Source organism: Mobula birostris, chromosome 15 (assembly GCF_030028105.1).
Source record: "Mobula birostris isolate sMobBir1 chromosome 15, sMobBir1.hap1, whole genome shotgun sequence".
Lineage (NCBI taxonomy): Eukaryota > Metazoa > Chordata > Chondrichthyes > Myliobatiformes > Myliobatidae > Mobula > Mobula birostris.
In genome coordinates, this window is record NC_092384.1 from 52,433,346 (window position 1) to 52,457,881 (window position 24,536).

Below are 24,536 nucleotides of genomic sequence, written 5' to 3' on the forward strand. Positions count from 1 at the left end.
ATCTGTGGAGGTTGAGGGCTGAGGATCTTCAAGCATTGAAGGTCGAGGCTTCACAATTACAGATGCTTTAGTTAGAAATGTTGTTATAGGAAGCTGTTCCTTCTTTTTCTTTGCATCATCAAACAAATCTTGCAGTGGTTGTAGGCATGTTGTTATCCCTCAGGTGACACAGAGACTTCATTCCATTGAAGGATCATACTCGAGGATCATATCATTTAACACTGCTGTTAAAACCCCTGCAAATTTTTCAGGTGTCCAAATTGATGGCTCTAATCTTCTGCATCATCATCTTCTGTAGAGGACTTCAGCAGATCTTCGAGTTCCTCATTGGTAAGGGTTTCTCTATGCTCTTCTATGCGATGTTTCCAGGCCTTGAATCCCGGGGCCTGCTTGGCACTCTTATGGATGTAGGTATGATTGGGCATCTTCTTCCAGAACAAGCTGGTTTCATCACAATTGAAGACTTGCTCTGGAAGGTAGCCTTTCTCTTCTATGAGTTTCTTGAGCTCCTCTGGACACGTTGATGCTACCTCGGCGTCAGCCAATGCCGATTCTCCCGTGATCTTTAAGTTCTTGAGGCTGTAGCACTTTGCATAGCCAGCCAGCCATCCCTTACTAGCCTTAAACTCCTTCCTCTCGCTCTCCTCAACCCCCTCACAGTAGTGCTCATGGAGGCTAAGTGCTTTTTCATGCATAATTTTGCCATCAACAGGGATATGCTTCTGTGACATGTCCTCTAGCCACACACTTAATGCTTTCTCAGTCTTTGCAAGCACCTTATCACAAACCAGAGAGAACATTTTTGCCGTTGTAGGGGTAGCACTAACACTTCCACGAATTTCAGCTTCTTTCTGCTCTATTGTGTGACTGCTCGATTCGTTCTTACTGACCTTAAGACCCACTTCAGCAAGCAACATGCCGCTTTTCAAAAGATCTAAGATTTTTATTTTCTCGGCGAGAGATAGCACCTTACGCTCCCTCATAGCCTTTGAGGAATTGCTTTGACCACTTAATTGCTTTTTAAGAGCCATTTTTTCACAGAAACAAAGGGTGCACACAACACAAGTAGCAAACGAACAAGACGCGAGGCGAACAATGCTCAAACGAGTGCTGGAGAGAGACTGAGGATCTGTGAAATGGCAGGAAGCTACAGCGGGGTATGCCTACACATCACTTCATTCGCGTGGATTAAGCGTAGTGCTTGGCGTGCGGCAAATTCAAGTTTTACTTTTTGGAACTTCCTGGAATTTTTTTTTTTTGAAATATTTTCGATCCGCGGTTGGTTGAATCCGCAGATGCGGAACCCGCAGATATAGAGGGCCGATTGTACATAGAAAGATTATTAAATTAATTTTATCTCCTAATCAATTGATAAACCATTTGATTAAACTACCAGATACTTCCACATGGTCTTACCACACGTAGTATTCATTGGAAAGAGGTCTGTGCCCGCAATTCCAGCACATAGTTCATTCCTACTTAACCAATCTGACCTATGTATAAATCCAGATTTAAAATAATATAGGTACCTTTGTTCTGCCTTCCAAAATGGCTGTAATAATGCTGAGATGAATGAAAATAACAGCAATAACATCAGGCAATCAAATCTAAGCACCAGACAAGGTAAAATCCTCACCCTGATTTTAATTCCAGTGAAAGGTTATGGTGGCAAAATTTTTCAGAGAGCTTGAAATTATTTGTGAGGAATAAAACCATATCAAGTGGTGATTTTTACAGGATACTAGGATCAGCAAAGCTTCAGGTTAGAGTCATAGAGAGTGTCCAGCATGGGTACACAGGCCCTTCGGTCCAACTCATCCCTGCTGACCAGGATATCTATTTGGGCTAGTGCCATTTGCTTGCGCCTAACTCATTTACCCCTAAACCATTTTATTCAGTCGGAATCTTTTTTAAACGTTGTAGTTGTACCCTCCTCTACAGTTTCTTTTGGAAGCTCATTTCATCTATTCATCACCCCTTGTGTGAAAAACGTTGACCCTCAGGATCCTTTAAAATTTGTCCCCTCTCACCTTAAATCTATGTCCTCTGGGTTTAAACTCCCCTACCTGGGGGAAAAAAAAACACCCTATGTCCATCATGATTTTATAAACTAAACCTAAATGACTTTATAACCACCATGATTTTATAACCTAAAAGATTACTCCTCAGAATCCAACACTGCAAGAAAAACCTATCCAGCCTCTCAGTAAAACTCAAGCCTTCCAGTCCTGGTAACATTCTTGCCAGTCCTTTCTGAATCCTTTCCAGTTTAATGGCATTCTTCTTATCACTGGATGACCAGAACTGCGCACAGTACTCCAAGTGTGTCTCATAACAACTTGTACAGTTGCAACATGATAGGGCCACTTTTGTACTCAGTACACTGACTGATGAAGGCAGGCATGTCAAACATCTTCTTCAGAATCCTGTATACCCATGGAACAATGTTCCTGTACTAATACTGGGCCCTTTGTAAAGACTACAGAAAACAGAAATTCAGCATACTGGAACATCACTGAAATTTATACAAGAAATCTTCAGATGGTTCTTTCTAAATCAGCTTGTAAATTATATATGTAAACATTCTAATACATATTCTCATTGTTCTTGTACACCAGTGAGCACGTTTATTGCAATGCTTGCCCCTTGCTGCCTTTAAGATGCTGGAGTCTTTTCTGTGAAGAGGTGTCACCCCAGTGGTACTGGTTTTCTCTACAGCCATGTTATGGAGAGAATTCAAGATGCTGATCTGGAACAATGAAAGTCAAGGCCATGTGGGACTTCAAGGGCACCTTGCAAATGCTGTCGTTTTCTCAGCACTGCCGCTCTTGTCTACCTTGGTGGTGTACAGCACATCACAAATAACCTTGAAGGGTTTTGTTGTTTGGCCTCTAAATCAGTCATATCGTAACCATATTGGGTCAAACTAGCATACCAGGATACAGAGCCCAGTGGTAGGGTCTAGTTGGAGAGAACATCTGTGTGTTGGATGTCACATTTCCTGTCTGTTGCTGATTCCATGCACCAGGCCAAAAGTCTTACAGAATTCAGTTCCGCAGATGATGGAAATGGGTTACATGGTCTGATGAGCCTCTTGTCACAGAAAGAATCAGTCCATGTGTCATTCCACTGGTCAATGTGGCTAATCAGTCAAAAGTGAGCCCAGCAGGATATTTGTGCTTACAGCAATATCATATGGAGTTCTATCGTCAGAAAAAGTTAAGTATTAAACTTATCTTAGAACCAATATTTCTAGTGTTTCCTGTTTCACTTACTTAGCGGCTATCATACTTTGGAGTGGAATTTCTCTTTCTGATTGCTTTGACAAAAACTGACTTTGTTACTCTGAAGATACGTGCTTCTACCAGCATCAAGCAACTCTTTGGTTCATAAAGCTGCAAATTTCTAAACTCTAAGAAGTCTTCTTCCCAAATTGTGCTGTTCCAGCACAAATAATATAACGTCAACATTAAATTAATGAAAAATCTGTAACTTTAAAAGTGAGTTAAAATTTCATATCTGAGACCAGTTAGTTTCCATCTTACAACATCATTGATGGCCAAATTGAACCTTGATTTCACATGTGCAAAACCACAAGCAGTGATGCAGTATATACATATATTTGTAAATCTAGTGCTTACCACAGTGGATCAAGGGAAATGTTCTCCCACTTCATACAATCTTTAAGAATTAGTGAATTAATGAGTTAAAGTGCTTAGTACTATTACGTGTCTTTTGTCTGGATGCAATAAGAATGATAGTATAGAGCTAAACCCTTTATTTGACTGTAATTTATCTTACTAATATTTCACTGCAGAAATTATGGGTGGACCCTTAACTGTAAAATTTCTCCTTAACTGCACTAATCTTCAATGTCTGGTGCTGTACCTTGAAAAACGACAGTCTGCCACTTATGGTCATGAACAGCTTTTGGTGCCGCATTGCTTTCAAATTTTCAGAGCTGAAGAGTATTTGGTGCTGCAATATTCCCAGTTTCCCAAAGCTGGGAAGTAGAGGACACTGTGTAACTCTAGTATTCTCAGAGTGAAGTTCGGAGGGCTTGTTGTCAATCTCTCCTCCAACTGCCCATGCAGAGCTGCAGAGTGTTCGGGGTAGACTCCATCAAGCTGATCAGAGTGTTCGGGGTAGACTCCATCAAGCTGATCAGAGTGTTCGGGGTAGACTCCATCAAGCTGATCAGAGTGTTCGGGGTAGACTCCATCAAGCTGATCAACTCAACACACAGATTACAGTTCTTACCCTCCAGCAATGTCTGTTTGCACTATCTGCATATTTCAGCTACACGAGTGGCCACCATATGTCCCGGTTTGTTATATATGCAGAGTCTTTTATAGCCAAAATCTTCTCCAGTTCTGAAACTGTCTGTCTTTGCGTCACACTGATGTCTTCAGTAACAGTGCTGTCTGACCCAGAAGGTGTTAACATCAGTGTGCTCTCCTGTTCCTCTGATGTATCTGCAAGTCAGTTCTACACATTCACAAGCAAAATCTGAGAGTGAAGCCTGGCTACTCTCAGGGTCCTGTCCCTGTGTGAGGGAGGCACACAGAGCCTCCACCTTCCAAGCCAACAGTGACGCCTCACTCCTCTTTTCCCTGAAAGGCAGCCGCACCAAGCTTTCAGCATTGGTTCTGAACATTGCATCAAAACATCCATTACCTGGGAATCCTGCAGGCAGGTTCCACAACTGTGGCACCACAACAGGAGCATGGCACTATTCTTGTGAAAACCATGTGATCCACTGGACAGTGTGAGCACTGTCACTCTGACAGTACAGTGGTAGCTTGGCCACCGGCTTGATTATCTGCCACACACACACACAATACTGGAGGAACTCAGCAGGTCAGGCAGCATTTATGGAAAGAGTACAGTGGACGTTTCCGGTTGAGACCCTTCATCAGGACTGACTGGAGAAAAGATGAAGAGTCAGACAGAGTAAGAAAGGTGGAGGGAGGGGAGGAAGAAACACAAGGTGATAAGTGAAACCAGGAGGGAGGGAGGGGTGAAGTAAAGAGCTGGGAAGTCAATCCGTGAAAGAGCTAAAGGGCTGGAGAAGGGGGAATCTGACACAAGGTGATAAGTGAAACCACGGACAGAAGGCCATGGGAGAAGGGGAAGTGGGAGAAGCACCAGAGGGAGGTGATGGGCAGGTAAGAAATAAGGTGAGAGAGGAAAAAGGGAATGGGGAATGGTGAAGGAGAGGTGAGGGGCATTACCGAGAGTTCAAGAAATCAATGTTCGTGCCATCAAATTGGAGGCTACCCAGCGGATTACAAGGCGTTGTTCCTCCAACCTGAGTGTGGCCTGATCGTGACAGTGGAGGAGGCCATGGATGGACATATCGGAATAGGAATGGAAAGTGGAATTAAAATGAGTGGCCACTGGGAGATCCTGCTTTTTCTGGTGGACGGAGTGTAGGTGCTCGATGAAGCGGTCTCCCAATCTATGTCACATCTCACCAATAGACAGGAGCTCACACCAAGAGCACCGGATACAATATATGACACCAACAGAATCACAGGTGAGGTGTGACCTCACCTGTAATGACTGTTTGGGGCCTGACTGGTAGTGAGGTAGGAGATGTAGGACCAGGTGTAGCACTTGTTCTACTTGCAAGGATAAGTGCCAGGAGGGAGATCAGTGGGGAGCGATGAATGGACAAGGGAGTCATGTAGGAAGAGATCCCTGCAGAAAGCAGAAAGTGGGGAGGGGAGCTGGGGGGGGGGGGGGAGGAGGGAAAGATGTGCTTGACGGTGGGATCCCGTTGGGGGTGGCGGAAGTTATGGAGAATTATGCGCTGGACAACGAAGTGTAGGTGCTCGGTGAAGCGAAAAAGTGTGATCTCCCAGTGGCCACCCATTTTAATTCCACTTCCCATTCCTATTCCAACATGTCAGTCCACGGCCTCCTCTACTGCCATGATGAGGCCACACTCAAGTTGGAGGAGCAACATCTCATATTCTATCTGGGTAGCCCCCAACCTGATGGCACAAACATCAATTTCTCGAACTTCCCCCTGCCCACTTCACCATTCCCATTTCCCTCTCTCACCTTGTCTCCTTGCCTGCCCATCACTTCCCTCTGGTGCTCCTCCTCACTTTCCATTCTTCAATAGCCTTCTATCCTCCCCTATCAGATTTCCCCTTCTCCAGCCCTGTATCTCTTTCACCAACCGACTTCCCAACTCTTTACTTCACCCCTCCACCCCCCCCCCCCGAGTTTCACCTACCACCTTGTTTCTTCTTCTGCTCCTCCCACCCCCGCCTTCTTACTCCTCATATTTTTTCTGCAGTCCTGATGAAGGGTCTCGGCCCGAAACGTTGACTGTTTACTCTTTTCCATAGATGCTGCCTGACCTGCTGAAGTGATTTACCCTGAGCTTCTCTGTGCCTCAGATGCACAAAGTCAAGTTTCTCAATACTATTCTAAATGCTCCTTCTCCACTTTCAGCAGTCAAGCACCAATGATTCCCAGGAAAAAGTAGAAACGCTGCAATTTTTTCAAGCAACTTTTGAGGACGTTCTTGAATCTTTTCTCTATGCACCTGGTAATCTCTTCCCATGAAGATATTGCAGTTGTGGCAATTGAAGATTTAAAATAGACTAAGGGGTCTGGACTATATCCATATTTATTTGTCTGGTTGTGTTTTTACTAACATTCTATATGTGCTTGAATACACAAAGGACTGGGCCTCAAAGCCGAGGATTTGCCTAGTGAGCGTCAGGGGCTGGTTGACAGATGATATTGCTGGGCAGGAAGGGTCATGTTCTGTGTCATTTGGAGTTTTACTGATATTCGATATGGGTTTATGGGTTTGTTGGCTTGTACATGCAAAGACTGGGCATCAAGCTACAGTGTCATGGTGGGGTGGGGTGGCACTGGAATTCATTTACTAGATTCTGATTTTGGGTGTGCTTACTGTGTGTGTCCGTTGGTAAAGCGTCTTTGGATCTTGACCCCAGAGCAACACTGTCTCGTTTGGCTATATTCATGTATGATTAAATGACAATTAAGTTTGAATTGAATTGAATCAGATGGTTGAGCCGTGATGTGGCTTGCCCGAGGGAGCCTCAAACCTTGGGTGTATTGTCCTAAGAGAGACGTGGTTATAGATTTACCCTTGCTACAGTAAATATGAAGGATTTTTGCAGACACATTGTTGTTATTATCCTGCCAGTTTGCTTAAGTGTTTCATAGATATTTCTAGTCCCAAAGCATATAGGAAAGTGGGGAATAAAGCTTTCATTAGATCTCTTACTAGCTCTTCCTTCAGTTAGTCCTGACGAAGGGTCTCGGCCTGAAACGTCGACTGTACCTCTTCCTAGAGATGCTGCCTGGCCTGCTGCGTTCACCAGCAACTTTGATGTGTGTTGCTTTCATTAGACCTGGCCTTTTGTCCAAGATTTGATATCTTAATCTGAAACAACTAAGAGCACTGAATGTTATAGTGCAGGGGTCCCCAACCTTTTTTGCAGTGCGGACCGGTTTCATGTTGACAATATTCTTGCGGACCGGCGGACCTGGGGGGGGGGGGGGGGGGGGGCAGAATGGTTGCCAACGGACAAGAGTAGCAGTCAAATACATTGCGTTTACCCAAGAAAGACTACAATGACCATAAAGCCTTGCGCGGGCACCAGTGCGCATGAGTGATTTGCGCATGCATGCTCCTGCTGATTATTTTTCCACAAATCGTTTTTGGCGATTCTGTTCGGAGGGGGTATTAATCACGACCGGAATATCAATGGTAAGTGGATAATATACTCAATTTCGTTTCTAAAAGGCTTTATCTAACGAATTTAATATTAAACACACAGCGCATTTTCCTCGCATGAATATAGCGATAAGTCAATTATCGGGGAGGACAGGGGAGCTTGAAGTAAGTGTTGAACGAACTTCCAGTAGAAGTGTCAGAAGTTCGATATTATCATTTAAAGAAAAATTGAATAGGTATTTGGACAGGAAAGTAATGGAGAGTTATGGGCTGAGTGCAGGTCGGTGGGACAAGGTGAGAGTAGCGTTCGGCACAAACTAGAAGGGCAGAGATGGCCTGTTTCCGTGCTGTAATTGTTATATGGTTATATAAGTCAATAGCATCATAACATTTTAAGTAACATTTGGATATTAAACACAGCGCATATTTTCCCCGTATGAACTTATAAAATCATTGCAATGCACCAATATCGCTGAATCAGTGGGAGCCCTGGGCTTGTTTCCCTGCCACAAGATGGTCCTATCGAGGGGTGATGGGAGACAGCGATACTTGAATGGGGTTCCTTATGTCCAGTCTAATCCGCAATTTAGTTTTTGTTACATTCATCGCAGAGATATGTTGGAACTGGAAGCAATGTTTTTGGTGCTTCCGTGGCTATCTCAGGATACTGAGCCTTGACTTTGATCCAGAATGTCGGCAGAGATGTTATGTCAAACAGACTTTTCAGCCCGCTGTCATTTGCAAGCTCAAGGAGTTAATCTCCTTCCTGCGCTGACATGGACGACTCGCCTGTAATAGCTCAACAGTGTGTGAGAGGGAATGAGGAAAGGTGCCGCCCATGATAAGGAATGAGGAAAGGTGCAGCTGACTCATATCGCCAAATCATATCGTTTCCTCGCGGCCCGGTAGCGCATGCTCTGCGGCCCGGTGGTTGGGGACCGCTGTTATAGTGAATTTCATAGTTGACACCTTGCAACCAGTTCGTCATCAGTTCGCTCCTGAGCCAAGCAAGGCTGCTTCACTATGTCACACTCTTTTCATTCTCACTGTAAAGCTGCACCGCCCCACCAACAGGCCTGCTGCTTCAGGGGGAAATCCACAGGACAAACAGGAAATGTCTCAAGCCTATATCACATCTCCACACCAGAAATATGGCCACCTCAACCCCAGAGGTTGTGCAGTACGATGCCCACATCTGCATGAATTCCGAGGCTGAGCTCCAAGTCATTGGCAACTCTCACCGCAAATTGTTGCTGTTCCTTTCCATGCCTTGTGGCGCAGCGGGCGGCATTCTTGCCGTTTCCATCTGGTTTCTATGAGGTGGGGTTGCTAGCTCAATGCTCAACCCGGCACGGATGGAAAGTGTGCAAGGTAAACTCGGAATTTGAACTCGGGACCATTCGCCTCGAAGTCCGGTACTGATGCCACTCCACGATCTGCCGGCTTCTTTGCACAAATGCTCCGGTCAAGACACAAAAACATTTTTCTCAAGAAGAATAATAATCATGCTTTTAGCCTTTTACCACAAATAGCTCAAAGCAGTTCCAGAAATTGAAATTAAATGAATACTGTATTGCTAAATAACATTGAATTTATGCGCAATTGTTTTTCACAACTATTTCCCTCTTCTCCCCTTAAAGGCATGTTGCAATGGTACTCATTATAGTCCAAAGGAAACTAACAACAGAAAGAATTTCTATTTGCCCTAAGGAATGTTTACGAGCAGAAAGAGATTATTGTAGGTGCCTTAATCAGTAAAGCAAATCTTGATGTCAAACAGTCCTTCTCTATCACATTCCTGCCCCTTACGCCATAGGATTTAGGGAGCCACCATGAAACTCTCAAGATATGATCTGCTTTGTTAGGCATGGATGTTAATTTATTACATAAATAACAAATTTAAAGATGTGTTTCCTGCATTTTTTTACATTTGAATCTGATGACCTTAAAATAACAACATTCCCTAGCAACACACAGTACTGTGCAAAAGAATTAGGCACATATACAGCCTAAGAATTTTGCACTGTTATCATCATCAGGTGCCATGCCCAGTTTGAGCTTTGACTGCCATGGCCCACACACTCCTGTTTTGGGTCAAGTGGATCAATTCATTGGTATTCATTTCCAGTTCTCTGGCTGCTGTCTCTACCATCATTTGTCTTTGTCTTCCTCTTGCTTTCTTCCCTTCAATCTTTCCCATAATTACCGTGCACTCTACTACCAAAGTGCATGACTATTTTTGCACAGTACTGTACTAATTGTATGTATTGCACCTCAAAAGAGAACAACAAGCTTCATAACAGACGTGAGTGATGATGTACTGAATATGGGTCTCTGCTGTGGACTGAGAGTGGAAAGGGAGCACGAGAGGGGAATCATAGTTGGGAAAAGGAGAAGGGAGAGGGGAGGGAGTGGGAAGCACCAGAGAGACATTTTGTAATGATCAATAAACAAATTGTTTTAACCAAATAACCTTGCCTCCCTCACCATTCCCAACATCCTTTGCTCCCGCCGAATTTACAAACTCACTCTCAGCTTCACATCGGCAAATACAGTACTGTGCAAAAGTCTTAGGCGACCTAGATTTTTAAATTTTATTTATTATATATGATAACTTCTGATGGAGATGATAAGCTTGTCCAAATCTAGACTTTTCAATTTGCTATGGGCAGATCAAGTAACTGTGTATGCCAACAGCCAAGAACAGGATTCAGAACAATAAATTTTCACAACGCTTCTGTGGGATAATTGCCATCAAGCAACATCTCAAACGTGATCCTTTCCAAGAACCACCTCATGCAAAGCAAACTTCCTACTTGACAATATTAGGATTATGTTTAACAAGGCTTCCTGACAGTAGGGTTCTTGGGCCAAGGAAACCAGGAATGCACAAGGGGGAAAAAACTGAAGGAATGCTAAGATCTGATGGTCAGCAGACTGGAGGTAGTTATGGAGGTACGAGCAAACTTACATTTGAACAGAATATCTAATTAAACTAAAGCATTTTCCTATGGGCCAAATGTACAGTATAGATATTATTTTACAGTTTGATTGTGTGATTCTACCCAATCTGCATGATTATGTAACACTTTTTTAATGTCAATGTAAATTTATGTTAATGTACACAGCACAGAATTACAGAGTTGTAAACACAGCAAATTATTTTTTTTCTCTACTGCTTCAGTTAAAAGTATCAAAATTCTGCATTTTCTTAACTTTTATTTTTTTTTCCCTGAGTCATAGACTAATTTCTCAGGGATTAATGCAAACCTTAAAGGTCTGTAAACTCCCATAAACAAATTGAGGCCAAAACAGATTGAAAGGCACACCTTTCAACCATGAATGCTTTAAACTATATACTTACATGAAGGGCCTCATTATCTTATGAATTATTCCATGCAATTGAGTGCTATGTAATTTTCACTTTCAATCTAATGATGGAGTACGTGCCATTAATAGCATAGCTGAACATGTTTGAGCCTGGTACTGTGATGATCTCCTGCAGCAATTCCCTGGAATGAGATGATTAACCACCAACTGCTATCTATCATTTTCCTTTGATTCCAGCCATAAGACCATAAGACATAGGAGCAGAATTAGGCCATCTGGCCCATTGAGTCTGCTCTGCTATTCAATCATGGCTGATCTTTTTTTTCCTCCTCCTCAACCCCAGTTCCCAGCCTCCTCCCCATAGCTTTAGATGCCATGTCCAATCAAGAACCTAAAATACACTCAACGACCTGGCATCCACAGCTGCATGTGACAGCAAATTCCACAAATTCACCACCCTTTGGCTAAAGAAATTTCTCTGCATCTCTGTTTTGAAAGGGTGCCCCTCTACCCTGAGGCTGTGCCCTCTTGTCCTAGAATCCTCCACCATGGGAAACATCCTTTCCACATCTACTCTGTTTAGGCCTTTCAACATTTGAAAGGTTTCAAAAAGATACCCCTCATCCTTCTGAATTCCAGTGAGTACAGACTCAGAGCCATCAAACGTTCCTCGTATGATAACCCTTTCATTCCTGGAATCATCCTTGTGAACCTCCTCTGGACTCTCTCCAATGCCAGCACATCCCTTCTAAGATGAGGAGCCCAAAACTGTTCACAATACTCAAGGTAAGGCTTCACCAGTCCCTTATAAAGCCTCAGCATCACATCCTTGCTCTTGTATTCTAGACCGCTTGAAATAAATGCTAACATGGCATTTGCCTTCCTCACCACCAACTCAACCTGCAAGTTAACCTTCAGGGTATTCTGCACTGTCATGGTCCAGTCCATGAAGTCCATGTTCTGGTTCGCGGTCCTGTCTGTGGACTCCAGACTCCAGGTCTTCCGGCTGTCCCTTGTTTCAGTTGGGCTTAATCATGGGCACCTGATGCTCATCTTGGGGCTGGGAATATAAGTGGCCCTGGGTGTGAGTGTGGTGGCTGGTTTGTCTTGTCAGTATTCTGTCCTTGCCTGCAATCTTGTCAAGTTCAACCACTGGAGTGAGACTGGAGCCTTGCTGTGTCAAAATAAGGAACTGTCTCTGTGTCCATGCCTTTGCTAGGTAGGTCTGACTGTTTGCTGCTACCTAGTGTTGGGAAATGTCTTGATGTGTTCAGCATTCTGTGTAGAGCCCTGCCCTCAAGTCCTGATCCCAAGGCCCTGTGTTCCCGCCTCTCAAGTCCAAGGCCCTGTGTTCCTGTCCTCCCCAAGAGCAAGGCCCTGTTCTGCATTCCTGTTGTCTAGAGTCCAAGGTTCTGAGATTCCTGTTGTCCCAAGTCTAAGGCCTGTCCTCTGCTGGAGTTCCCTTGTCCTGCCCAGGAGTCTCTTGTTCTGTCCTGTAGCCTTGCCTAGTCCTGTCTCTCAAGACCATGTCATGTCTTTGCCTAGTTCTGGAGTCTGAGCCTGAGTCAAGACTCAGGTTCTGGGTCCTTGTCCAGTCTCTGGCTCAGAGTCTGAACCCAAGCCTTGTCATGTCCTTGCCTTGAGGAACCCAAGCCATGTCCAGTCCTGTATCCATGTCATGTCCTCTCCTAGTTCTGGGATCTGAGCCCAAGTCAAGACCCAGGTTCTGGGTCCTTGTCCAGTCTCTGGCTCTGAGTCCAAGCCCAGGCTCCTAGTTCCCAGTTCCTAGTCCTGGTCCTGGTCCTGCTTGCCTAGTGAATGTCCTAGCCCAAGTATGTGTTCTTGTCCCAGCTCTCTAGTCAAGTCCTGTTCCTAGTACTTCAGTGTCTGTGTCTTGTCCTCCCAGCACCACTTTATGACATGCACAAGGACTCCCAAGTCCCTCTTCATCTCTGATTCCTGGATTTTCTCCCTGTTTAGAAAATGGTTCTCACATTTATTCCTACTAAAGTGCATGACCATGCATTTTCCAACATTATTTCACTTGTCACTTTCTTGCCCATTCTCCTAATTTGTTCATGTCCCTCTGCATCCTACCTGTCTCCTCAACACTACCTGCCCCTCCACCAATCTTGGCATCATCTGCAAACTTGACAATAAAGCCATCTATTCCATCATCTAAATCATTGATATACAGCATAAAAACCAGTAGAGAGATTGCCAGACTGCAGTTTTCCTAGGGCTCGGTGACCCCATGCTCTGCAGTATCTTGATATCACATGTCACATCTGGAATTCTGTTCATTTTGGTGTAAAAATGTCTGAAACTAAATGATCAGGTGGAAGGAAAACCATGCACTAATAACAGGTGCAATAATTGTCCAATATTGTCCAGCACCCACATGATTAAAGGGAAAACTGATTGATGGGTAATTTAATGAATCAGACTTGTGGAAAGTTTGATCATCACAGACTGAGGCCGTAACAATATTGTAGGTGAACTGAACAGGGCTTGGCTGCAACTCCGGTCAGTTGAATATTAACTCTACCAGAAGAGGCAGAATTGTCTCCAAACATCTTGAGAACTGGAACAACTAGATCCCTAAAGGTGTATTATACCAATAACTTGCTGTAATGCGCTGCAAGGTTTCACTGCTGATGTACTGACTTTTTTGTAATGTTCACTGCTGAATTTAATGGTTTCTCTGTAGCAACAATGTTTGGTTTGTGGCTGGAGATAACAGGACTATGGCCTGCATATTAGCCAATCAGGAATTTGTTGCCCTGTCTTGCGAATCTGGAAGCAATGGATTTCGCGGGCTTTTGCGGGAGAGGGAGAAGGAAAAAAAGACGCGAATGTAGAAATTTGGTAGACCGCCGGCCGGGGTGGACTCAGAGTCAGGGTCTGAAGAGCAGCGACGATCGGAGGTCGATGGGGACCCATCGGCCTATGAGTGAGTTCTAACGTTGCGCACAGACTGTTTAATAAGATTTGGGCCCCCTTTTTTAAAAATTTCGTTTCTCTACTAACCATATAGTCAAAGTAAGAGTTATAAAGTTTAATCGCATATTGTGTACTGTTTGTTATTTCGGGGTGCTGAGGGGACACACCGCGCAGCATCCACCCAAACAAGATTTCATAAGTTTGGCCGGGCAGGGGTTTATCATCCCCGATATTAAGCCGCTAGGCGACGTGAGAGTTGCATTATCTTAAATTATTCATTATTTAGGGACGCAAGATTTTAAACGGAGATTACACAGCTGATGATGTCAGTTTATCCAGTTTATTTTGATTTCCCCCTCCACTCGGCTCGCTCGTCCCCTTGCGATCATTTTGACTTCTCGGGGCGGGAGACGCTGGACACTTTAGAACTCCAACTGAGATAACTAATATTTCTAACATAAATATTGCCATGCGATTTTTTTTTTTAATTCAAACTAACTTGTAATCACTTCCAATTTTGATTTGTTAAAGCTGATGATCGAATTAAGGGAATACAAGTGGCTACACTTGAAAATTGGTAGATACGTTTTTCCCCGTTCTGATCGATAGTTACATGTGGCGGTTCAGAGAAAGACACCGATGAGTGAGTTTCTGACGCCTTGTTAGTCTGATTTTAAGCGAGGTCATCATCCCCCACTCATGGAAAAGAAAGGCTACCTTTTGATTTGTATCATATATGTTCTTACAATCAATGCAATATAAAACAAAACAAAAAGCAGGTTTCGACAGCCAAAATATGGAAGTACGGAATCGTTTTAAGAAGAAATCTAAAGGTACTCGCCTGGCTGTAAAGGAATTTAACCCTGGTTCCGTCAAAATGAGCTCAGCCTAAACTGGAATTTGTTTTGAAAGTCCAAGCACCGACACACTGGCAACCCAGTCGCTCAGGATCCAACCATGCTGCTCGCCGAACCACATACTGCCTCTCGCTGCCTCTGCAGCTAACACTGCCCACAGCGCGCCAGTTCTTCTCAAGGAGTCGTACGTCAATGACAGGGTATTGGCAAGCAAGAAACGATGGGTGTTCGCATTCTGTCTCTGTGTCAGAGTAGTTAAAGGAACCTTATTTTAGAATCTGAAATCTTAATGGTGATCTATTTGTATTTTAACCTTGTACTGTATACAAGTCTTCAGTCTGAATTATTGTCTTTCTATACACGTTGCTAAGCTTATATTTTCTATTTTTTAATTTTGTCACATAACTGAATTTTGCTACTTTAAGAACAGCATGATGCAATCAACTACTCTTTCTAAAATTTCTTCATGTCTTGTAACTTTAACAGAAAGTCTTTGTCTCAAACGCCATTAGTAGTTTCAGTCGGCAACTATTTACTGACATACTTTCCATTGAAGGTTCTCGCTGGTGCTTAATTTGACAGTTATTGATGTGTTAATTCTCTAACTCAGATGGTTTCGGAGATACTCTACGATTTCACGAAGTCTGCATTTAACTCCACGCATCTCCCCCGCCCACTACCACCCTCACCAACAAGGCACTTGGGAAAATTGGGCAGGAATAATCAAACACATTTCAATTAATAAATTCAAAGTTACTAAGCAATTTTTAAAAAATTTCAGTTACTGGGAAAATAATCGAGGCTGAACTTTCAAAAGTATTAAAATGAATGACGTACTATTTCTCCTGACGAACAAGTTATCTTTCTCTGGGGCTTGGCCTGAGATAACTGTGTTGCGAGTTCATTAGGACTTGGGTAGAGTTCAGCCTCCAAATGCATATTATCTCTACATATTGTAAGTATATTACAGCAAGACGAGGTTGGTGTGGCCTTTTATCTGGAGAAGAGATGGTGTAGGTATAAATCTTTCCTATTAGTCCTAAAGGTTAGTTCAATGCCATAATCCCTCCGGATCACTGCCATCAGTGAGGCAGTACAGAATCCTGAAGACCCACACCAACTATTCAGAAATAGCTTCTTCCCCTCCGCCAACAGGTATTAACGCCTCATATTCTTCCTCTTTGCCGATGACTGCACCCTGATTGCTGGCTCGGAGCCAGAGATGCAAGTCAATATGAACAAATTCTCCGTGGCTTGTGACAACTTTGGACTATCATCAAAAAGACGGAAGTCATGCGCCAGCCTGCCCTCATGCACCGTACACAACCGAAAATCACAGTCAAAGGACAAACTACAGGCGGTGAACCAGCTTACTTACCTTGGCAGCACCCTCCCCCGAGCAGTGACTATTGATACCGAAGTAAACTGCAGAATAGCAAAGGCAAGTTCTGCTTTCGGTAGACTGCGCTCCGCTATATGGGAACGTCGAGGAACCAGTCCAGCAACAAAACTGAAGGTCTACAGAGCCTATTTCCTGTATGCCTGTGAAACGTGGACTGTGTATCGAAGGCTTGAAAGACAGCTCAACTATTTCCACATGACTTGTCTTCACAGAATATTAGGCATCAGATGGCAAGACAAAGTACCAGACACTGAAGTTCTCTCTAGAGCAAGTCTGCCATCAGTCCACACGCTGCTGATGAGAGCACAGACCCGGTGGGCAGGTCATGTCATCCGCATGCTGGACCAGCGCATACCCAAGCAGCTCCTTTTTGGGGAACTCCCTGCTGGAAGACGCTCACATAGGAGGCAGAAGAAACATTACAAAGACACACTAAAGGCCTCCCCTAAGTCGCTTGACATAGACACAACCTCTTGGGAAATGCTGGCACAAAACCGCCCTACCTAGCGCGGCCTCATCCACAAGGGCTGTCAAGCTTACGAATCAAGGCACATTACTGAAACACAACAAAACCGCGAGCTGCGCAAGTCCAGAGCCACCAGCGCAACAACTGCAGTGCCTACACATGTCTGCCCAACATGTGCCAGGACACTCCGTGCCCGAATTAGCCTGATCAGTCATCTTCGGACACACCGCATCCAGTCTCAAAGTGACTAATGGTGTCGAGGTCGTCTTCGACGACGACAATGATGGACGAACAACATTCAGAAATAGCTCTTCCCCTCCGCCAACAGGTGTCTATAAGGCCCTTGAATACTACCTCATTTTGCTTCCTCTAATGCTTCAGTGAGGCCACTCTCAGTGGAGGAGCAACACCTCCTACTCTAACAAGAGGAATTCTGCAGATGCTGGAAATTCAAGCAATACACATCAAAGTTGCTGGTGAATGCAGCAGGCCAGGCAGCATCTTTAGGAAGAGGAACAGTCGACGTTTCAGGCCAAGACCCTTCATCAGGACCTCCTATTCTACCTGGATTGCCTCTAACCTAATGCCATGAACAGTGATTTTTCTCATTTCTGGTAAATTCTCCCTTCTCCCCCTTCCATTTCCATTCTAGCTCCCCTCTCAACCCTTCTCCACCTGCCCATCACCTTCCTCCAATGCCCCTCTTCCTTCCCTTTCTCCCATGGTCAGCTCTCCTCTTATGTGACTCCTTCTGCAGCCCTTTAGACCTTTCACCTCTCACCTCCCAGCTTCTCACTTCATCCCCCTCAATCACCCCCACCTTATCCCTCACTGTGGCTCACCTATCACTTCCCAGCTTGAATTCCTTCACCTCCCTGCACCTTCTTACTGTTTTCTCCCGATTCCTTTCTGGTACCGATGAAGGGCCTTAGCCCGGAGTGTCGACTACTTATTCCCTTCCATAAATACTGCCTGACCTGCTGGGCTCCTCCAGTATTTTTGTGTGTGCTAACCATGCCATTTTTTTGCACTGTTTATTTTGCAAGTTATAGTAATTTTTCCAGCCTGTCTTTGCATTGCACTGCTGCCGCAAGACAACAAATTTCACATCATACAAGTTTGTTGAAGATGGGGTGTCATGCTACTGAGGGAAAGATTGAACAGAATTCCAGGACAATGTTGCAGTCTTGCTTGTCTCAGCAGAACTAACTTCGGAAATGTTGGACGCTAGTGTATTTGTGGAAGTGGAAGCCAAACTCAATCATTCTTCACTTATTCATAAAAGCATAGGTCTTCTATGCTTCTGTATGGGCCTTCTACCCAGCATCCCCAAAACAAAGGTCCTCTTATCAAGCCACCCTGTCATGAGGCGGTGGCTGGGAACGGACCCAAGTGCAAGACACAGACACTGAAGTACAAAGGACAGGACTAGGATACAGGGCAATGGCAAGGACATGGACAGGAAAACCAGGAACCTAGAACAGGACTGGACAAGAGAGCTAGGAGCTCAGGCTTGGACTCCAAGCCAGAGACTGGACAAGGACCCAGTACCTGGGTCATGCCTCTGGCTCGGACCCCAGAACTAGGCAAGGACGAGGCTTAGCAGGCAGGATGAGGCTGGAATCTTCAGGTTAGAGGCTAGAGACTTGGCTAGGCTAGGCTTGGCTAGAGGCTAGAGACTTGGCTAGAGGCTAGAGTCTTCAGGCTCGAGGCTAGGCAAGGTTTGGCATGTGGCTGGAGGCAGGAGACTTGAGGCAAGGCTGGAGGCAGGCTCCTCCTGGACAGGGCATGGTACTCCTGGGCAGGGTGCGGATCACCACCCGACAGAGGCAAGGGACAGGAAGGGACATAACCAACCCCAGGTAACAGTAAGAAGGCCTGACTTACCTGGGCAGAGCAAGGGACAGGAAGGGAGCTAGGTACAGGGTGGCTCCAAGACAAGACTGCAGGCGAGACGAGGCAAGAGTTACCAGCAACACAAGGCAAGGCTTCTGGCAATGCAAGGCGAGGCAGGAACTTCAGGTGAGGCAAGAGTTACCAGCAAGGCAAGGCTTCTGGCAAAGCGAGGTGAGAGTTACCAGCAAGGCTTCTGGCGAGGAAACAGAAGGCAGAGCAAGGGATGTAAGGACAAAAACAATCCAGCAGCCACACCCTCATCTCTGAAGGTATTTATGCAGCCAGATGCTACGAGCATCAGCTGACTCAATTAGAGCTCAACAAGTCAAACAGGATAGGCAGGAAAACCTGGAGCAAGGGTTGATGGACCGGACTGTGAACTGGAATACGGACTTCACGGACCGGACCATGACACACCCCTCCTACATACTGCCTACCAATAGTAAAGATCCATGAAATGATGAGACCCTCCCATGTCTTCAAAGTGTAGGTGGACACTGATGAATTCAACATTGCCTTCAATATGTCAGCCTTTGACTTGGCTGAGTTTAGTCCTGGGAACAGATTTCTGGCTGGATTGAAGGAAAGATTCATGAATCTGTTCAAACCTTCCCAACAAAAAATGCGCACACAAGATCTCCTGAGAATCTCTGCTCTATAATTGCTCAAAGCAGAGAAGGAGCATTTGCAATGGTACTGGGAACGTTAAATGCATGCATCAGGAGCACAGAGGTTCTGTGCACGTGGCAAAGGAATGCAGCACCTCACAAACTACCCCCTACTCCTAACTGCCCTCTCTTTGGGCACTCTCTGTGTCACCCGTGGAAGAATCTGCAGATGCTCATCAGCTACCACATAACCCATAACATCAGAGTGGAAGCAAGCCATCCTTCATCCTAGGGACTGCCTAAGAAGTGAGCAATGGCATTTGATTCCCCTAAACTGTGTAACTGCAAATTTTAACAATAAAGTATAATTTGGGGGGGAGAAAGAGAGTCAGTTTAAATATTTGTTCTAGCGTGATGGTTGCCCCATTGTTCCCTGGGCTTTTCAACACATTCCTAATATAAATCAGCTGTGAGTATCTTGAGAACACACACAAAATGCTGGAGGAACTCAGCACGCCAGGCAGCATCTATGGAAGAGTACAGCTGACGTTTCAGACCGAGGCCCTTCAGCAGGACTCTTGAACTTGTTAACTCTTTGCTCTGGTTGGGTCACCCCCAAGATAAGCAATTAATCTAAACTGAGACCATAATAATCCGTTTGGACAGTGCTGTGGATCAACTTGCTGAAGCATGTTTGACATTCTATAAAGTTGATTTCATTCCCGAAGTGTGATTACTAAGATCATCCCAACCATTATGACAAGATTAAACAATTTATACAGACTGACCCTAAAAAAAAAAAGCAGCCACTTTAATATTTAACCAGTTTCCTAATTTAAAAAGTAAGAAATTTAGAAAAAAACTGTTAATTGGGCTATTTGCCCTAAGACTCACCTTTAATGCCCAGCCTTTAGGCTATTATTGCTTGTCACTTTCCATTTCCATTGTCTGCTTCTTTCCTAATAAGGGCATCAGGATTATTTAATATCTTTAGATTTCAGAAATCGGAAAATGACTTTTATTGTGCGAGAGCCAGGAATAGTACTGAAAACATCCACTCAGAAAGAGGCACGGGAAGGGTTCATATAACCAAGGGCCAAGAAATTCAAAGAGGGTGCTGTTCCAGGTGCCTGCGTTTGTTGGTTCTAGTGCCGTTAACATCTCATTATAATTAAGTGAGACTCCAGCAACATCACTGCTGAACAATGTAGTATGAAGTCAGGATGTGATTTTGTAAGTGGTACCACCCACCAAAGATACAGTATTTAATGCTGATTGAAGCAACAATTAGTCTTCAAACTTGAGTGTTTACTGCCTTCCACTTCTAGAATTGCACATTGACGAGCCTGCATTAACAGCGGATAACTGACGCACTGTTTGCTCTGGAGCATTTTAAAATTTGTAATAAAAGTAGCCAATGTCTAATATATTACAGTCGTGCATGTTAAGAGTGTAGACGTCTGCATGCTGGGCTTTCTAATACTGTACCGAGATCACAAGTATCTCACCAGAGGCTGTTTTCAGAACCACTGTGACCTTGATTGCTACAAGTAGGATTGTCCCAATAGAAAGTGGGGGACTTAAAACCAGATGGCACAGCCTCAGAATAGAAGAACATCCCTTTAGAACAGAAATGTGCAGCATTAACGGGGGATGGTAAACCTGTGGAAGTCATTACCACAGACAATTATGGAGGCCAAGGCATTGGGTATATTTGAAGCAAAGGTTGATAGGTTCTTGATTACTGGAGGTGTCAAAGATTACACAAGAAGGCAGGAGAATGGGGTTGAGAGAGAAAATAAATCAGCCAGGGTCAAATGGTGGAGCAGACTCGATGGGCTAAATGGCCTAATTCTGCTCCTATTTTTTTTTATGGTCTATGGTCCTGGGACAGATCTTTAGCCAAAGCTCTGCTGGTAGTAAGTACATTTCTCTGTGACCATCTCTTTAAAGAATCATTACTCCAGATACAGTGCTCTTTCAGGATGTGGACACTGCCAGCCAAAGTATCCCAGTAACCTTCTCTTTGTTTTTCTTCACTTCAGGTCCTCTTGCCATGTTTCCAACTGGAGAAGGATGGAGGTCTTCAAGTTCTTGGATTATTGCACCCTCTCCCAGAGCAAGAAGGATGGCTGTACCCCAACCTAGAGAGGTACCAATTTTGTAGAAGAGAGGTTTGCTTGTGTTACCTGGGAGAGTTTAAACTAGCACAACAAGCATTAAAGGTAGGGCTGAGGGATTGTTTGGTAGAAACCAGAGCAGCAGGGATTGAGGGGAAGCTATAGGTTAGGTCAATTAAGTGTGAAGGATAGGACAGAGGGCCAGGTTAATGAAGGTGCTTTGGTTAGTCGGCTGAAGTGTATTACTTCAATGCACGTCAGATATAAGTATGATGAAATATGAAAAAATGTCCAGGCAATTGGAGTTTCTGTGGGAGAGCATTTTGGAAACTGATCATAAGTTTTCAGGTAGTTCAGGATAAGTCTGGGCCTTGGAAAAAGTGCTAAATTGGAGAAAGGCTAATTGCAACAGTATTATGTAGGAGGTGGAGAGAACCATTTAGGAGTAGTCATTACCTGAATCATTTAAAGGCCTGCTGGTCAGAGCTCAGGGCTAACGTGAGAGACTGAGGGGAGTTAAAATTGCCTAGGACTGTACTCGGTGGAATCAAGAAGAATGAGAGGAGATCTTATAGAAAATATAAAATTATGAAAGGGATAGATAAGATAGAGGCAGGAGAGTTGTTTCCACTGGTAGGTGAGACTAGAACTATGGGACATAGCCTCAAGATTCAGGGGAGTAAATTTAGGATGGAGATGAGGAGGAACTGCTTTTCCTAGAGAGTGGTGAATCTGTAGAATTGTTTGCCCAATGAAGCAGTGGAGGCTCCCTCAGTAAATATATTTAAGACAAGGTTGGATAGATTTTTGCATAGTAGGGGAATTAAGGGTTATGGGGAAAAGGCAGGTAGGTGGAGATGAGTCCATGGCCAGATCAGCCATGATCTTACTGAATGGTGAAGCAGGCTTGACGGGCCAGATGGCCGACTCCTGCTTCTATTTCTTATGTTCCTGTGAGGAAGAAAGATGAGTATGTCAAAGTTCAGGGATTTTGGGTGATGGAATATTTTGCCAACAGTCAAGAAGGGAAAGGAAACTGTATAGCACAACAACTGGGCCTGTTCTGCTGTACAGTTCTGTTATATGTTCAGTCTCACTGAAACTCACAATTAAATAGAATCACAAGTAAAGCTTTCACATTCTTTCCTTTCATTGCAACCACCTCACAGTTGCAAACTAATTTGAATTATGTGATCTGCTGCACAAACATGCAAGCTATTACATCAATAGAAATTTTAGAAAAGTGAAAACAGGAGGACTAGCATTGTTGGGCTGTGATTGGCTGAGACAATTACAACTTGATTGGCAATCCATCCACAATTTGCATGCCACATCCCCTGCAACAGTCAACTGAAAGTGAATCAAGGTAGGTACTAGATGATACCACAACTCTATTGAAGGATGGCATTGGAAAACTTCTAACACCAGACCAAGCTGGGTTCAGGCCAGGCCGCTCTTGCTGTGGTCAAGTCCCAGTATATTGAGGATGGCTTTGAAATGTGACAAATTACAGGGGCAGTATTTGTTGACTTAACAGCAGCATACGACACTGTGAATCACAGAGGCCTTCTGCTGAAGTTATCTAAAATGTTAAAGAATGAAACCACAGTCAAAGTAATAAGAAGCCTTCTAGAAAATCATAGATTTTATGTAGAAATGAATGAAATTAAGAGTAGGTGGTGTCCACAAAAGAATGGACTACCACAGAGATCAGTCCTGGCACCTCTACTATTTAATGTCTTCACAAATGACTAACCAACCTTTCCTAACATGCAGGTTTATCTATGAAGATGACCTATGCATAGCAACACAAGCTAACTCCTTCCAAAAAGTTGAAGTACGACTTACAGCAGTCCTTGAAGCAATGAAGCAGTATTATGAAAAATGGTCTCTGAACCCAAATCCATCAAAAACTCGTGTGTGCATTCCACCTGAGGAATCGAGAAGCAGCTCGGAAACTCAAGATCTTCTGGTGTGGGAAGGAGCTCAAACACCATCCGACTCCAATTTACCTGGGTGTGGCACTGGATAGGACACTCTCATTTGCCACCCACATCCAAATACTCTGAGGGAAAGTTGGCTCTCGCAATTCTCTCTCGAAAAAAATTAGCTGGCACGAAATGGGGAGCTAATACTCACACTTAAATCAACTGCCCTAGCACTCTGCTATGCACCTGCAGAATACTGTGCACCTGTGTGGGGCAGTTCAGCCCATGCAAAGAAAATAGACCCATTGCTTAATGAAGCCTGCCGAATAATCACGGGCACACTGTGCCCCACACCCACTAACATCATTTACAGACCTGCAGGCATTGCTCCCCCAGAGATCCGAAGACACACTACAACAAAAATTGAAAAAGGTAAACAGAATTCAGATCCACGGCACTCACTGCACCATGTGCCGGTTTCCAACTGCCTAAAATCAAAGAAAAACTTTGCTACAGTGGAGGAACTACAACATGGAACATCCCCCCCCAACATACAGGATTGACCTCTGGCAACAACAGAAGCCAGAACCCCACCAAACAACACAGTGCAAGACCCCACAGAAATGTAACCAGATGGGGCACTGCTTGACAGACGGAAATGGTGCACTCTCAACAGAGCGAGAGCAGGAGTTTGTAGGAGGGGTGACAATATGATGAAGTGGGGTTTAAAGACCAGCAAATCCTGTGAGTGTGGCGAAAGAGTGAAGAACATTGAACACGTTCTGCGCAACTGTCCACTCTCACCTGATTTAGCTGACACTGACCTGCTCAACATCAACCAAACAAGACTAGAGTGGCTGGCTGGCTGTCTGGTGTGACAAGCTATGATGATTGGAAAACTCAAACATATGACGGTTAAAATAGTATTAAATGAAAATACCACACCCAAGTTTTACGAAGCCCATCTGGTTCCTTATACCATCTATGATAAAGTAGCCAGTGAGGCTAAAGGAATTCTTTCAAAGGTTGAGTGAAGACCACGAGCAATGCCAGTGGTCCCCATAGCCAAGAAGAATGGGTCTGTCAGGGCCAGTGGTAATTTTAAAGTCACCATCAACCCAGTACTGAAAGTGGATTAATACCCTCTGATCAGGATAATGGATATATTTGCAAACCTTTCTGGGGGGGGACACTTCAAAGTGGATTTAGCTGAGGCCCACAAGAGATGAAGATAGAAGAAGAATCCAAAGTATTTCT

At 44.3% G+C, this 24,536-nt stretch overlaps 1 protein-coding gene across 3 annotated transcripts in view; it reads right to left on the reverse strand.

The window, feature by feature from the left end:
* The window catches only part of chst6 (carbohydrate sulfotransferase 6), a 54,192-nt gene that overhangs the window by 21,243 nt on the left and 8,413 nt on the right, over positions 1-24,536 (reverse strand). Inside the window, exon 1 of one of the 3 annotated variants that reach the window (XM_072279797.1) lies at positions 14,844-15,032. The exons of the other annotated variants lie outside the window; for them this stretch is intronic. The gene's annotated coding sequence lies outside the window, so the exon portion shown is untranslated. Of the gene's footprint in view, positions 1-14,843; positions 15,033-24,536 lie in introns of those variants that run through there. 3 annotated transcript variants of the gene reach the window in all.